This window comes from Vicugna pacos, chromosome 22 (assembly GCF_048564905.1).
Source record: "Vicugna pacos chromosome 22, VicPac4, whole genome shotgun sequence".
NCBI lineage: Eukaryota > Metazoa > Chordata > Mammalia > Artiodactyla > Camelidae > Vicugna > Vicugna pacos.
This window is the reverse complement of record NC_133008.1, coordinates 18975535-18991975: the sequence shown is the minus strand read 5'-3', so window position 1 is coordinate 18991975 and position 16441 is coordinate 18975535. Positions and strand designations below refer to the sequence as shown.

Below are 16441 nucleotides of genomic sequence, written 5' to 3'. Positions count from 1 at the left end.
AGGAAGGAAGGAAGGAAGGAAGGAGATACTAATGAACTTATCTACAAAACAGAAACAGATTCACAAACATAGTAAACAAACTTATGGTTACCGAGGGGGAAAGGGGGTGGGAAGGGATAAATTGGGAGTTTGAGATTTGCAAATATTAACTACTATATATAAAATAGATAAAAACCCAAATTTTTTCTGTATAGCACAGGGAACTATATTCAATATCTTATAATAACCTATAATGAAAAAGAATGAAAACATATGCATGTATATGTATGACTGAAACATTATGCTATCCATGAAATTGACACATTGTAACTGACTGTATTTCAATTAAAAAAAATACATGCATATAAAGCGACAATATCTATTTGGCAAGAACATAAATAAACCAAAAGAAACTCATTAAATGTATCAGAACAGATGTCTATCATGAAAGAGAAAAGAGGTAGAGTATAGGTATAGAAGACAGAAAAAAAGGAATTATGTAAAAGCTTTTCATTATTAAGCTACCTGAAGTAAGTAAACCAGATTTTTTGAGTGCTACCTGAAGCTTTTAGAGCTTAGTTAGATGTTGACTAAAACAGTTTTCTAGTTGTCCTAGGGCAATACAACCTCTAAAATTAGCTGGTTAAAAAACCAGGGAAAGATGAACATGCTTGGGTAAAATGACCCATTATTTTTGTCTGATTAGGGATATTAGATAGTTCTGATTCAGAAATATAGAAGGTATGCATCATGGAAAAATCTCCTCAACCTCCTGTATCCACATTCTTTTCTCCAATAAGATAGTGAGTTCACTTTCTACCTAAATAAAACTGTCTACATAGAGTTTACCAAGTGCCAAAGACTGTGGGTCCTACTGAGTCCATTTAAATTAAAAATAGAATTACTATATGGTCTAGCAACCCCCTTCTGGGTATATTTCTACAAGAACTGAAATCAGGATCTTAAAGATATTTATACGCTATTATGCTTATCACAGCTTATTCATAATAGCCAAAATGTGGAAACAGCCCAGATACCCATCAATGAATGAATAGATAAAGAAAATGTGGTATACACACACAAGAGGGTATTACTCAGCCTTGAAAAGAGAAGAAAATTCTGCCATTGTAGCAACATAGACAAAACTGGAGATAACACATGAAGTGAAATAAGCCAGTCACAAAAGGACAAACAGTATATGATTCCACTAACATGAGGTATCTAGAAGAGCCAAACTCACAGAAACAGAGAGTGAAATGGTGGTTGCCTGTGGCTGAGAGACAGGAAATGGGGAGTTGCTATCCAATGGGTACAAAGTTTCAGCTACGTGAGATGAACAAGTTCTGGACACCTGCTGCACAGCATTGTGCCTGTAGTTAACAGCATGGTATTGTGCACTTAAAATTCTGTTAATAGGGAACATCTCGTATTAAGTGTCCTTACCACAAAAAAAGTTTTTTTTTAAGAAATTATAGATGAAAAACTCAATTTCTAGCCTCCTTTGTGGGAAGAGTGGGAGCTACAACACTGTCAACTTCACATTACATATGGCCACATTTGGCAGGTGTGGAGAGCAGGCTCTGCCCGCCCCCCTCACCGGGACCGTTTCCTGCCATTAAGACAAGACAGCACTTCAGTTGCCACAATCTCTCTCTCTGCTTCCTAACACTGAGATGGAGGTTCTGTTCATAGTCATCATTGTGCTTGCATTGCTGTTTTCCCAGAACCAGAAAAAAATGGCATGCATTATCTGTTCCCATGTCCCTGTCAAAGGTGGAAAATTAATTATAAACTGAAAGGTCTACTTCAGTATAACTGGAAGAAAACAATTTTCTGCATAGAAATGAAGATTCCATTTGACCAGCTTCATCAAGTTACCAGCCTGGACCATTAATGTATTTGAGTTTGGAATCCCTGCTCTATGAAACTGAGGTACAGCAGATAACTAAAGTTAACTACTAGAAGAATTAAGACTTTCTATTTTTCAAGATGGAATGGATGGCTGACCACTACTTCGTAAAGGTTCCTAAGCTATAATATTACCCATTTTCTTTAGTTTTTTGTAAATTGACTGAATTATGCAACTAGGAATAAAATTCTAGGAAAGAAATATTATTAGCCTTTATAGATCACTGTCCCACACTTCAAATTCAGAAACTATTCTGACTGCCTTATCTCCAGGGGCGCAAAATGTATGGTATATTTAGTCATTTTCATAAAACTTCAGTAAAGCTTAATAGTGTTCACTGTGTATATTAAACATTCTTTTTTGTTACTACTGTTGAAAGTTTCCGTGGATTAATTAGGAGCATTATATAGATCTGAGGATCTCAAACTTTTTCATCAAAATCACCTGGGAAGACTTACTAAAACACACATTCTTAGCCCCATCCCCAAAGTTTCTGATTCAGTCAACCTGGGATGGGGTCTGAGAACTTTTATTTCTTAAAAGTTCCCAGGTAATGCCATTGTTACATGGTTCACATATTAAGAACCATCAAAATCATAATGCAATTGTGATGTAATATATTAAATTAAATTCAAATATTATTAAGAAAATTTTTGTCATGGTAAATACTTATACCTTCAAGTAACATTTTTATATGAAAGTTAATAGCATAGACCTATGCATTAGCACTTCCTAATGGATAAAAACCTCTCTCTAAGGATTTTTTCAATACTTTTATATGCATAAGTAACATCTAGTTAGCATACAAAATAGACTTCCATGGCAAATATCATTTTTTGATATATCTTTAGAAAAAATATGGAGGAAAAAATATTAATACCTCAAAACTCTGCAAAAAGGAATGATATCTAGCTCAGAATTTTATGCACATTTATTGATTTTTTAAAAACTGGTCGATATTCAGGATTATAAAAAGCATGAAATTTTTTTTTAAATTGCAAAGGTAAGCTGTCTTACTGAAAATAAACCTTTAAAAAATTAAACACACACATATTCTCTAATATCCATTAATATTCATATTCAAAGTTATATATACATATTTTGGGAGGGCAAAGGTAATTAGGTGTATTTATTTAATTATTTCTTAATGGCAATACTGGGGATTGAACCCAGGATCTCATGCACACCAAGCATGTGCTCTACCACGTGAGCTATACCTTCCCCCAAAGTTATATATTTCATGCAAGTCTATGTACTATATTATAACATTTTGTACTATATTGTAACATTTTGAAGAATTAATATATTCAGCATGCATTTGAAAATATTCATGCACATTAACATGTCCATAAGCTGAACTTATATCTTCTATGGGATAAAAATAACTTAGGTATCATTTCCACAACAAATTTTCATTACTATTTAGCTATTTAAACAACCCTTATATCTTTTACAAAAAGTATAGCTATCAATAATTCTAAAAAATAAAATTAGGAGAACTACTTCTATTAGAATATTTCATTAAAATACCTTATTTTTGTAAGTTTTAACACTTAATGGGCTCAAATAATTTATTATTACCAACTTGCACATTCTTATTAGTCACTCACATATGAAAATAAACAAAGACCACCCAAATGAGAACAGAGGCTATTCAGAGCTTGCAATAGCAAAGAAAGTCAGTATTCATCACTTGCACTTAGCAGAGACCCAAAGGCAGGCAGAGAAATGAGAAAGCTTTACAATGAAAAAAGTAGGGCTTCAGATATATTCACACTGGAAATAGTTGGCAGGGAGAAGCCAATTGTAGGCTCCCTAAAAGCCAAGTACCTTATGTGAGTGGTTTCAAAAGCTTGTTTGGCTTTTCTGGCTGGTCCTGAGTTGGAATAAGCACAAAATATAGGGAAACTATTGAACAAATCCTGACCATTCTGCACTGATTGCTACACAAGACATGGTTTGGCTTCCTAAGCCAGTTGCTGCAGAAATGTGTTGTCATATACTGTCTGGCCATTGTCTATTTGCATATTCAATAACTCATCCATAAAATATTAAAAAAAAAAAACAGGAATCGTACATCTTCACGTAAACCTGCCATTAGTAATAGATGAACTCGGTGTGAACTCAAAGCAAATAACATTTTATCTGTTGATATTCCACAATGTAAATTCTACTTAAATAAATAAGGTAAAGAGATGTCCAAATAATTATTTTTAATCCAACATCATATGGTCATTATATCTGCTGTACACACACCACACTGATCTGAAAAAAAGAAGTTTTTGTTCACTCAGCAAACATTCATTGAAATCTATAGTGCTTGGTTGTCAAATCCCAAGAAACCTGAAGAACTTCCGTAACATTTCCTTCACCTTCCCTTGGGGTCCCCTGAAATTCTCTCAATTGGTGGCTGTTTCAGTTGCCATATCCTAGACCTGGAGGTGGGGTAACTCATCACTTTGCCTCCCACTGCTGCATTCAAACCACTATTCCTCCCTTCTCCCTAGTGAACACCCCCAGATCTTAGCGTCAAACTGCGCCATGTTTCCCAATCTGTGCCGTCATCAACAGACTGATCTCATTCCTTCAAGATTTTAACACCTTGCTCATACTTTTCTGCATCCTCAATTCCTATCATTTTTTATTTGTGATTTTACAACCCAAAGAAACAATGCATCCAATGCCTTAATTTTCTTGCTTCAAATGACATCAAGTAATTCCTATGTGCAGCTAAGCTTGCAAACCAGTCTCATAAACCAGTGGGTCTCCATATCAACAACACCTGGGAATGTTTTTTTTAAACTTCAGCATTCTAGTTCTACAGCCCACACCAATTAATGTCATAATTTCAGAGAATAGAGTCCGGAAATAGTCTTTAAAATAAAGAATGGAAGCTGGCAAGCAAGCAAGAAAGAATACATAGATGGATGGATTAAAAAAAAAACAGACAAATTTTCTGAGGGATAACAATAAGTTAGAGTTTCATTACTAATAGCGCCCCTGCCTTTGAAATTCTTTTTTGTTTTTATTAACTGTACCTCTAAAATCCCATTTCCCTCAAATAGCCTGACATTATCAATTCCTCAACCACAGACACTTCTGATATGTTGACCTTCCTCCCTTATATTCACATACCCCTCCCTAACCAATGTAGATTCCAAACTTATCATTTTAATCACAACTTTACAAAAATTCTCAAATCACTTTTCCCATTCTCTTTCCCTGCGGTAACAATCAATCAGTCTTCCTCACTTCTTTGTACCATCCCTCTTTGCTCACCATAGAACATTATTCATCCAGTTGTCTGCTCTATCTCAGTCACCACTAATGTCTCTTTCACCAGATCATTTCCATCATCAAAAACATTTTTATGATAATTCTGCATTTAACAGTAATCTCTGATTTCATATTCCTCTTCAGTTAGCACCGGTTCATCTTCTTTTTAGGGCATAACTCTTTGAAATGCTAGTCTCCATTTATTATCTTTTCAACCCACTCCAATCATCAAATCCATTCTTGTCAAGGTCAGTAATGACCTCTACATGAAGGAATACAATGGCTAATTTTTAGTTCTTGTATTATTCAACTTATTAACTAGCATCTGATGTAGATAATCACTCCTTTCTTCTCGTCATTTGATTTATATAATATCATATTTCTTTCTTGCCTCCTACCTCACTCCTGCCTCCTACTTCATTGTCTTCTTTGCTGAATTTTTATATCTTCCCAAGCTCTAAATAAGAGAGTACACAAGGATGGTCTGTCCTTGGATATCTTCTTTGACCTATGTACACTCAGTCTCTAGGTGACCTTAGTCTGTTTCACTGTTTATATGCCATCTTTATACTGATGACTCACAATTTAATTTCTTCAGCCTTGGCTTTCTTCTGAACTTCAGACTCCTAGGTTCATCTGCCTCCTTAATTTATCCTCTTGAGTGCGTAATAGAAGCCTCAAATTTAACACATCCAAAACCAAACCCTTGATGTTTCTCCCCAGCTTTTTCCTCGCCCTCCCTCACCTTAATGAATGACAACCACATTCTTCCAGTTCTCAGGATAAACACCTGGCATCTTGCTGTTACTCCCTTCAGAATATATCCCATCTTGACCACTCTTACAGATAGTATTACTCCAACCCAGGACACCAACATCTCTCACGTGTTCTATTCCTGCAGCCCTACTGTCAGTCTCCTCTCCACACATCAGCCAGACTGATTCTTGTACAATATACATCAAATCAACCATTATTCTCTCATGCTAAAAAGAAGTGAAAACCTCTCCTTACAAATAAAATTGCAGAGTTTTACTTGGTCCCCAAACATCTCATCTCCTACCATTTTAATTTGCAATCTCTTCTACAGGCTCACGTGGAGCTGGCTGGCACTCTCTGGAGTCATAAAACCCCCAGCTTGTGGGCTCTCCATGTGCCTGGAGCCATAACACCTTAACCCCCAATCCCCACTGCTGGACCTACGCATACCTGCGTTTCTGCAAGATAAAATCGTGTGTTGATGTTTACCCTAACAAACTCATCGCCCCAAGAGATAGCCCATCTCACAATACCTTAGGCATCCTGCCCTTATCAAAGTCATAAAACCTATTGTTCAGAGAAGTCCTCAAAAGATCTTACAACCATCAGGTACCCATGCACAAACTGATCATGTAGCCCCCTACTCCACGTATGCATAGCCGTCTCCCCCATAAAAGACCCTACACACCCACGCTCAGTGCTCACATGGGCACCTCTTGTCTCCGTGGCCTGCTGCTGCCTATAGGAGCATCCCTATTAAACTTTCCAAAACTCTTCTCGGTCTTTGGTAATTCTTGTACCAATCCGTGTCACCAACACGGACAACGACCCCGACACCGTGGTGTGCCCACCACAGCTTACTGAACTTTTTCCTGTTATCGGCACAGGCTAAAACCAGTACTACTTAAGCGATTATGCACACGATTCCCTCTGCCTGCAAGGCTCTTCTCCCTGATGTCGCAATGATTTCTCTCTCACTTAATTCACAGCTCTGCTACAATATCACCTCCCCAGAGAAACTGTATCTGACCACCACATCTAGAAGAGCACCTTCCATCACTCTCTGATCTCTCCCTATTTTTTTTAATTTTCTATTTTTCTTATTATTCTATTTATTTACTCTTGACATGCATTATTTGTCTTCCCCTCATGAAAATTTAAAATTTAAAGAGCAAGGACTTTGTCTATTTTTTTTTTTCCACTGGAGTATTTTGGAGTCCAAACCACGCCTGGCACATAGTGAATGTTAAATGGATGAGTGAATATTTACTGTAAGCCAGGGTTGTTTTTTTTTTTCTTTTTTCTTTTTTTTTCTTTTGGTCCTGCCTTCAGGCAGAAAATAAACAAACAGAAAATAATCAAACAACCAAAACAAAACCAGATAATTACAGACGGTAATAAGTGCCCTGAGAGAAATACATGCAATGATGTGTTGTATGGCAACTCAGACTACCTTAAGCCAGGAAGGCTTTTCTGAGGAAGTGATATTTAACTCAATACCGATAGGCCGAGCAGAAGCTAACCTTTGAAAAAGCTAGAGGCAAAACACTCCAGTAGAAGAAACTGCAAATATTACGTTGCTGTATTAAAAGAAAAATGCTATGTAACTGACAGAAGGGAATAAGAACACCAAAAAGGAGCTGTCTGAATAAATGCATGAGTAAATCAGTGAGTCGAACAGCAAGAAAAGAGACGTTACTTAAGAGGATTTGTATAATAACCTGGGTTGACAGTAAGATTTAGTTTTCTGATGACCTGCAGCATGACCAATGCCCTGTGGCCTACATATAACCCCTGAGCAATGTCTCAACAATAGCTAATCTCCCTGCATCCCATGGGCTAAGCTATTTCACACCCATTCTAATCAGCATCATACATGTTGTCATTCTTTCAGAATACAAAAATATACAGCCTGATATCTATTTAAACAACATACGACTTTTTTTTAAAAAAATGATTACATCTGTAGCAAAGACAGAAAAATAAATTTCAGTTCCAGCTCTAGCAGCAGCTTAGAAGGGAGAGTTACATTGGCGACGGCAAGTTTCTATCTCTGCATAATAATGAGGTTTGACTAGATCATTGGTTGTCAAATTGTGTGCAGAGGAACTGACACAGGGGTCCCCTCAGGGAAGGGCTAGCCAGAGCAAGTGGACCTCTGGGCACTGAGCTCTAGTGTGACCAGAGAATTGTTGAGTTTATCTACTTGAGGAAATGTCAGGGTTCCACGAAAGATTAAATTCTAAAGTGGATGTTTCTGCATCAGTGATAGAGTTGTGATTAGAAAAGTGTAGTTAAATTTTAACAGTGCACTCTGGATGCTGTGAATAGGGTGTTCACCGTGAAGTTATTTCAGGTTTTCTCTACATTTAAACATGTTCCTGATAAAATGCTGCCAAAATGGGTTCCACTATAAAAAAAAATAAAGTTATAGAAACTTTAGGACGACTTAATCAAAGCTTTATTAACTCTTATATCCTATGAATTAATAAAGATGCAATCTAGCCTTTGGATTTAAGGAGTAACTTTCAACATACTACTGTCACATCAATGTTTGTGCTGTTGAGAAATCACTGAATCTACATAATCTTCTAGATTGTATGTGGCTTTGAGGCAGAAGTGCTACTTTTCTAGGTTTGCAGGTACTAGAATAGGGGCAAGCTCATTGGAGACTCATAAATGTGCGTGTGTCTGTCTGTGTGTGTGTGTATGCATGTGTGTGTGATATTTAGTGAAAGAATAAAGAGACGGCATAATAGCTCAGCAGTCATTCTGCTAAATAATCTGAGTTCATTTTACTATGTGCCAAAACTGGTTTGTAGAGCTGAGTTTACAAGGTGGATTTTGTATAGGGGCAATATTTCTTCCTTTCCCTTCTTCGGCATATGTTAAAAAAAATAATACAAAGCAAACAGACTAAAGAAGTCTGAGTTCAGCAAAGCACCTCCCATAAAAGGCCCTGTGGGCTTTTTCAGCTATCATTTCAGCAAAGGAAAAAAACTAACTGGCATCATATTGCCCGAACACCTCGCAATAATTAGCAAATCCCTCTTTCCCCGATGCCCAGCGAAGAAACAGCCTTTTCTTCTTTCCTTTTTCAAAACATTATAGATTTCACTCAATCTCACCACGTCAAGCCTTTGAAGACAGACTTCAGGTTGTCTAGTTTGAACTTTTACTACAAACAACTAATTTCCTTGCATTTACTCAGCACAGAGTTTGGGATATTAACTCCTTCGTAGGCAGCTCTTAAGCACATCTTAGAGAAACCATACAAAACAGAACAAGCAATAAATACAAAGCTGACGCTCTAATATTCATACAGGAGAAAACAAATTATAAAATATACAAAGGACTTTCACACCAGCTCACAGGTTGTGACTCCAAGCACTCAGAGATTTCAATGAATGTTGACTACATTTTAGGAGGTACAGTTTCATTTGCGATCTGCTGACACGTTAGTAAGTTAAGTGCTTCTCCCCAGATGTCTTCCACTAAGTGAGTAAACACACAGAGAATTTTACTTGGGGTCAAACGGAATTTTTCTCCCATACTGAAATGAATTTTAAATGGTGTGTGCTCATTTTACTTGTTAATTACAGTCATGTGCACGCCGAAGCTGATGAAAATCTAATTCACTTGAATTAGGACTGAGTGGTATATTTCCAAATGTCTTCACTAATGAGAAGGTAGTCCACCAACAGAGCAAATTAAACAGTTTCAAACAGCCATCTGGGGAAGGTTATGCCCTGAATTGCTATGGCTTAGAAGTCATTACCTAGTGTGTTCCAATAAGAAAATAAAGAATGACAATCTGGATGCTCATTTTGCACCAGGAAGTACAATAAACGTTTCGACGGCGTAATCCCTGGCAGTCTTCGGAAGGAGACCATCTGATCTTCATTTCAAAGATGAGGAAACTGAGGATTGGTGAGGGGAATTACTCAAGATCACACAGCTGGTCAGTGATGAAGCTGTGACTCAGTTCGATTTGATTCTAAGGCCCAGATGCTTAACCACTGCTTTTGATGGCCCTTGTTCAATGACACCTCACTGTGGCCCAGCACCCCGACTGGATTGCATGAAACTAATTTTCACCCAGAGCTCTTTTGTTTGCATAACAATTCTAGCCTGTGAATAGAGAATATCGAGGTGTCAACTCTTATAGACATGTCCTTTCTGAATTCTCTTCTCAGCATGGTGAAAGTGAAAATTGAAATGTAAAATTAATAAATAAATAAATCAAATAAAAGCTTCCAGAACATTGAAGAGTACATTTTGGCAAGGAATTGTTTGAAAATTACATATGAAAATATGTAATGACTAGTAAAAGTAAAAAAGAGTAAGTTAAATAAACTTCACTTTAACTTATATTTTAATTTGCCAATCAAAGTGATGACCTGACATTGATTATCTATTTTGTTAATACTTATTCTTTATTTACAACCTCTAAAGGAAGACTGGGCTTTGAAATACTATGATCAATATTATTACTCACAAATATTTGCTATTTTGACCTATCAAATATGATTAAATGATTAATATCCTGTTTTATCAACTTGTGTCTCTCAAGGAAGTATCTCTCGTAAAATTACATTTTGTCAGAGTTCAAGGAATGATTTCATTGTTTGAGCACAGTCAGTATCAATTTTTCCCTTTTGCTAATTGGTGTCTTGGTTTTCTTCTGGTGTGCCCACTCACCTCATGCTCAGACAATGTGATTAAAGGTGACTGAGAATAGTCCAGGGGTTGAAAGATTGCCATATGTACTCAGAGCTATATATCATGGTTCAAATATGGTCCAACGATCTGATACACACCAATGGATTCAAGTCTAGGACTCTGGGGTTTTCTTTGGTCAAATTGGGAAGGAGAGTATCCCTCAAAGAGGGTTACTAAGCTGGTAAAATGTGAGTCTAGATCTCTTGGTAGTCCTTCTCCTACCTTACTGAACAGGTTACCAGAGACTAAAGTCAACTTTTAGGAAAGTATATCCAAGAAAAGGAAAGAAAAAAATTCCTGAAGACATTCTGAAATACCTGGATCCAGCCATGCCAGAAGATTAGAACTTTCCAGGCAGACTTTCATTTCCTGAGCCCATAAATTCCTTATTTTGTGCAATCTGTGTGAACTTTTTATACTCCCAAAAGTCCTAATACTTTTGACCCCTGAAAAAGAAATATTAACAAAGATGTGTCAACATGCAAAATTGGGAGCAGTGTTTACTTCTGATTAAAAATAGCCTTCCTAGAGAATTTCTGTTCTCTGTGGTAGAAGACAATTAGGCAAAGTATGGAAGTTGTATGAAATGGATTTCTAGCCTTAGTCCTCAAAATTGCCACATAAACCCAATATAACACAGCTAAATATATCCACTTAATCTACAGTTAACTCCAAAGTTCTATAAATTCTTTTTGATTATGAAAGTATAGCAGTATTAACTGAAAAGACATAGCTTCCTTACAAGGCAAGGAGATAACTGTCAAACAGGAGACAATGTGTAAAGGTGAAGATGTATCAACAAATCTGGTTCTAAATCTCTATGACCTTTTCCTCTCTGGTTGTCAATTTTCTCATCTATAAAAATGAGGATAATAAAATATTTTCTGTGTACTACTCAGCTTTATTGATAATATAACAGAATATCTACATATAACCAACTAGAATGCATAACCCACATAAAGAGCAAAGCTTTATTGTCTGGACTAGTTTAATCACTAAAACCTATTTCATAACAGAATGCTGACTTTATATCATAAACCTAGATCAGTTTTTACCATCCCAACAGAAACATCTTTTGTGACAACTTTTTAAAATGCATTTTACTTGTATAAGTCATGCCTCCTTAGTTTATCGAACACTTGAGGCTTAAAAACAGGGATAAAATTAAGCATATCTGTCTTCTATGTGTTGGGAATCATGCCTTTCTGAGCCTCTAGAAGCAGATGTCCCAGATTCCAGTCTTGAGGTTGACTACTGATGTTTTTCCAATGATTCCTGCCATATTCTTATAGGTTACTATAGTTGTCCTCTGTAAAAGCTATTGACAGTTCACCTCCATGCCTGACAGATGTGGCTCCCTTCTGTTGTCCCACTGATACTGTCACTTCTCCACATGTGCTTTAGCAGCAATTGAACTGACAATGCCCTTTATCCCCAAATGATCTCTTATGCTTTGCCCATAGTCTGGGAAACTAAAGGCCAAAAGCTACCCCACTGACCACCAGAGGCAGTCTGCCCGAGCTTTTCAAAAGAGATTATGAAGAATACTTGATTTCACTGCGATACACAAATCATCCTTCTCACACCTCCTGCTGTGTGGCTGACAGCACAGGGTGCTATGTTCATAAACTGACATTAATTAGAAAATGTAACCAAGGGTGATTATAATTAATTACATAATTATGAACATTTCAAGTTTAATCCCACCAAAATTACTTCATGAACAATATTATGAATGATGCCTGGCTAAAAGTAAATTGATATGAACACCTTTAAGTCATAAATAGGCAGAATTTTGATTACGCTCTCCATTACTGATAAAATATTAACATCTCTAGTTTTCCAAAGACACAGTTTGAGCTTCATGTTGACTTTGGCATTCAGTATTGCTTTGCGAACTCTTAAATAGAGTCACATCCCATAGTGGTATAAGTTGCTCTGGTTAAGCCAAAAATAAGCTCTCTCTCCATAAAAGATACACTTCCTTCCTCCCTGGCTCCTTTATTTCTCTCTCTCCCTTTCTTTATTCCCTTCTTCTTTTCTTTACTCCTTCCTTCCTCAGTCTTCACTGAGGTCTTTCTACTTTTGAGACATCATACTATTATGCAAAGGATATAATACTGAGCAAGACAGAAGCTCATTTTTCTTCAAGGATACTAAAATCCAGCAGGAGATAGTAAACTGGAATAATGAATAGATTAAGAGAAATGATGAATAGATATGATAATGTAAATATAGCAAAATATTAATTGTGAAATATAGGTGGTAGAGTTAATAGTGATGCTCACTTGCAATTGCTTCCATTTTTCTGTGTGTTTGAAAATCTTCACAGTAAAACTTTGGAGAAAAATTCAGTAGAAGAGACAGAAAATAAAACAAGCAATTTTGTAAGTATAATAATTGCTATAAAGAGAGATGTACAAAATACTGTAGGAGTTAATCTTGTCTAAGAAATAAAGGAAGATGTCAACGATCTCTGGATGAAGATCATAAGGCATTAAGACTATGACTCCAGCAACCATTGTGTAAGAGCCATGTGGTTTGTGGAGGTGAACTCCATCCTCCAGTTCAAGACTGTATTTTTTCATCTAACTAAGGCCTAAACCAGGGAGAGAGCAAGAAATGTGCATGTGACTCAGTTGGAGCTAAAGCACAAACAGTGGGTATCTTCTAGCGAGACGGAGAAATTTCTTTACTTGTACTTCTGAAAAGTAATACCAGAAGTCATTATGTCTCTCTTTCTGAATAGTGTGATATGATTTGTTTGCCCACTAGGACTGCTACATTCATTTTTCTATGACAGAAATAAGACTTAAGTGAGGTTGACAACTTTGTCCTTGATGACATCTTATAACCAGCAATGCAAACCAAATATAAGGCCACCTTTACCCCTAGATTTTCAAATTATGGGAGCCAATAAACTCCCCTTATTTTAAAGTTATTTTCAAGTTTTGTTTGCAATGACTGCAGCACAGAATCCAAGCTTGATGAGAGGACTAGTTTTGTTGCTCACTTGTTTGTTTTGTTTCTAATATATACGGTTCCTACTTTCTCAATTTTAAATGACCAGTTTTTCCAGGCTGTTGCAACCCTTAATATGCTGCCTCAGGTGGTGAGTCAAAATATAATACAAATAAAAATACATTGTTATACTAAAATCCTACCTCTAGACCAAGGAACATATGGGAACAAGGCTGGTACATCTTGATCCTCCCTCCATGGCTCCAGCTTGCTTATTAGCTGTTGTCAACCCAGGTACCCTAATCTAACTTATCCCCAATATTCCAAAACTGTCCATTTAGTCATATATTAAAATGAACAACAAACTTCTGATAACTGTTAGATTCACTGGCCCAGAATTCTTTATCTTCTTATCACAGGTAGTTTTTAAAAAGTCTTTTTGGAAGAAAAACTCAACCATCTGTAAGTATTTTGTTTCTGTGTTTAAACCAAAACCTTCTCATGTTTATAATCACAGAAAGATAAACAAATAAAAACAAATGTTGGCATTGTTAAAAAAAAATTCAGTGTTTGGGAAATGAAGAATTTCTCTCTATGCATTAATTGAGTATATGACACTGCCTTACTTTTTATGCCCATGCCTGCATATTCATTGAGAGGAAAATTCTAAAAAAAAATTCTGAGTGTATTTTGAGGTTTATGGATCAGTGCAACATATTTCATCCAAAATATTGGACTCACACAGTCTACACAGGGATGCTTCCACATAAATACAGCCCTTATGACCACAGTAGATAACTGTTTCCTGTAAATTCGCAGAGACAGAGAAATTTCAGTAAAATGAAAAACCAGAGGATCTTCTCCCAATTAGAAGAACAAGAGAAAACCTCTGAAAGAACAATGAAGCAGATCTCTCTACAAGACACCGAGTTCAAAAAGGAGGTAACAAAAATGCTAAAGGAATTAAGAAAGATTATCTATCTATCTATCTGGTCTATCACCTACAAAATGAAACAATGTTACTTTTTCCTTTTCAATTTGAGTATCTTTTATTTCACTTTCTTGCCTAATTGCTATGGCTAGGACTCCCAGTACTATACTGAACAGAAGTGGCAAGAATGGGCATCCTTGTTTTGTTTCTAATTTTTGAAGAAAAACTTTTAGTCTTTTAATGTTAAATACTATGCTAGCTGTGGGCTTGTCATATGTGGCCTTTAATATGTTGAAATATATTCCTTCTATATCTAGAAAAGCAATAGAAAAAAGCAACAAAGAGAAGATCTGGTTTTTTGAAAAGATAAACAACATTGACAAACCTTTAGCTAAACTAAACAAAGTAAAAAGAGGAAAGACTCAAATAAAATTAGAAAATAAAAAAAACTCTACAACTGATATCAAAGAAATACAAAGGATTATGAGACTATGAACAATTATACACTAAAAAATTATATAACATAGAAGAAATGAATAAATTCCTGGAAATAAATAACCTACTAACACTGAATCATGAGGGAATAGAAAATCTGAACAGATCAATAACCAGTAAAGATATTCAAATAGTAATCAAAAACTTCCTAACAGCAACAAAAAGACCAGGATTAAATGATGCAATTGGTGAATTTTACTAAATATTTAAAGAAGAACTGGGGTGCATCTATCTTTCTGAATTAGAATTACCTCTGGATATATGCCCAGGAGTGGGATTGCTGGATCATATGGTAAGTCTATTTCTAGTTTTTTGAGAAATCTCCATACTGTTTTCCATAGTGGTTGCACAAAATTACATTCCCACTGACAGAGTAGGAGGGTCCCCTTTTCTCCACACCCTTTCTAGCACTTATCATTTGTGGACTTTTGAATGATGGTCATTCTGACTGGTGTGATGTGATACCTCCTTATAGTTTTGATTTGCATTTCTCTGATAATTCACAGTATTGAGCATTTTTTCATGTGTCTATTGGCCATTTGTATGTATTCACTGGAGAATTGCTTGTTTAGGTCTTCTGCCCATTTTTGGATTGGGGTGTTTTTTTAATTAATAATTTGTATGAGCTATTTATATATTCTGGAAATTAAGCCCTTGTCAGTTGCATTATTTTCAAGTATTTTCCCAATTCCATAGATTGTCTTTTCATCTTGTTGATGGTTTCGTTTGCTGTGCAAAAAGCTCATAAGTTTAATTAGGCCCCATTTGTTTATTTTTGCTTTTTCCCGTTTCTAATTATAGTAAATGTGATACAACACATTAACACAATGAAGGATAAAAATTATATGACCAGTTCAGTAGATGCATAAAAAGTATTTAACAAAACTCAAAACATTTTCATGATAAAGATGCTCAACAACTTAGATTAATATTTAGTTGTAAAGTAAGGGGATGTTTATCTGGAGAATAAATAATCTTTAGAATTTTGACTACGCAGCTCCTCCATTCTTCAAAATGTAGTTGTCATAGATTTTATTCTGTAAACTAGGATAAAGAACTTAAATTTTACTGAAGATTAATTGTTGTATGAGCTTGATAGAACCCTTCTTCCAAATCTGAGTTTAATATACACCATCAAGATATTCACTTTAGATAATAGAAAGGTTGATAGGAGAAATTTCTTCAGGTTCACTGAAGCATGTCATAAAATATTTTATCTATAGTTATAGTTCTATTTTCTGTCTTCCTGTGAATACCCTGAGGGTGATAAATTCTGTATTCCAGTTTTTAGTTACTGAACTTCTTTTCAATGTTTAGGGAGTTCCTCATCTTATGAATGAGTGCTTCCCAAAATAAAAGCTAGAAAATGCCAGATACTCATTTTCCTAGGCTTCAATGCTATGACCCAGTCA

General features: G+C 35.8%; 1 non-coding gene across 1 annotated transcript; it reads right to left on the bottom strand.

The window, feature by feature from the left end:
* Positions 1–3036: 3036 nt before the first annotated feature.
* On the bottom strand, positions 3037–3110 carry TRNAT-GGU (transfer RNA threonine (anticodon GGU)). The gene has a single exon. It is a non-coding gene; the product is annotated as a tRNA-Thr (tRNA).
* Between the last annotated feature and the right edge of the window lie 13331 nt (positions 3111–16441).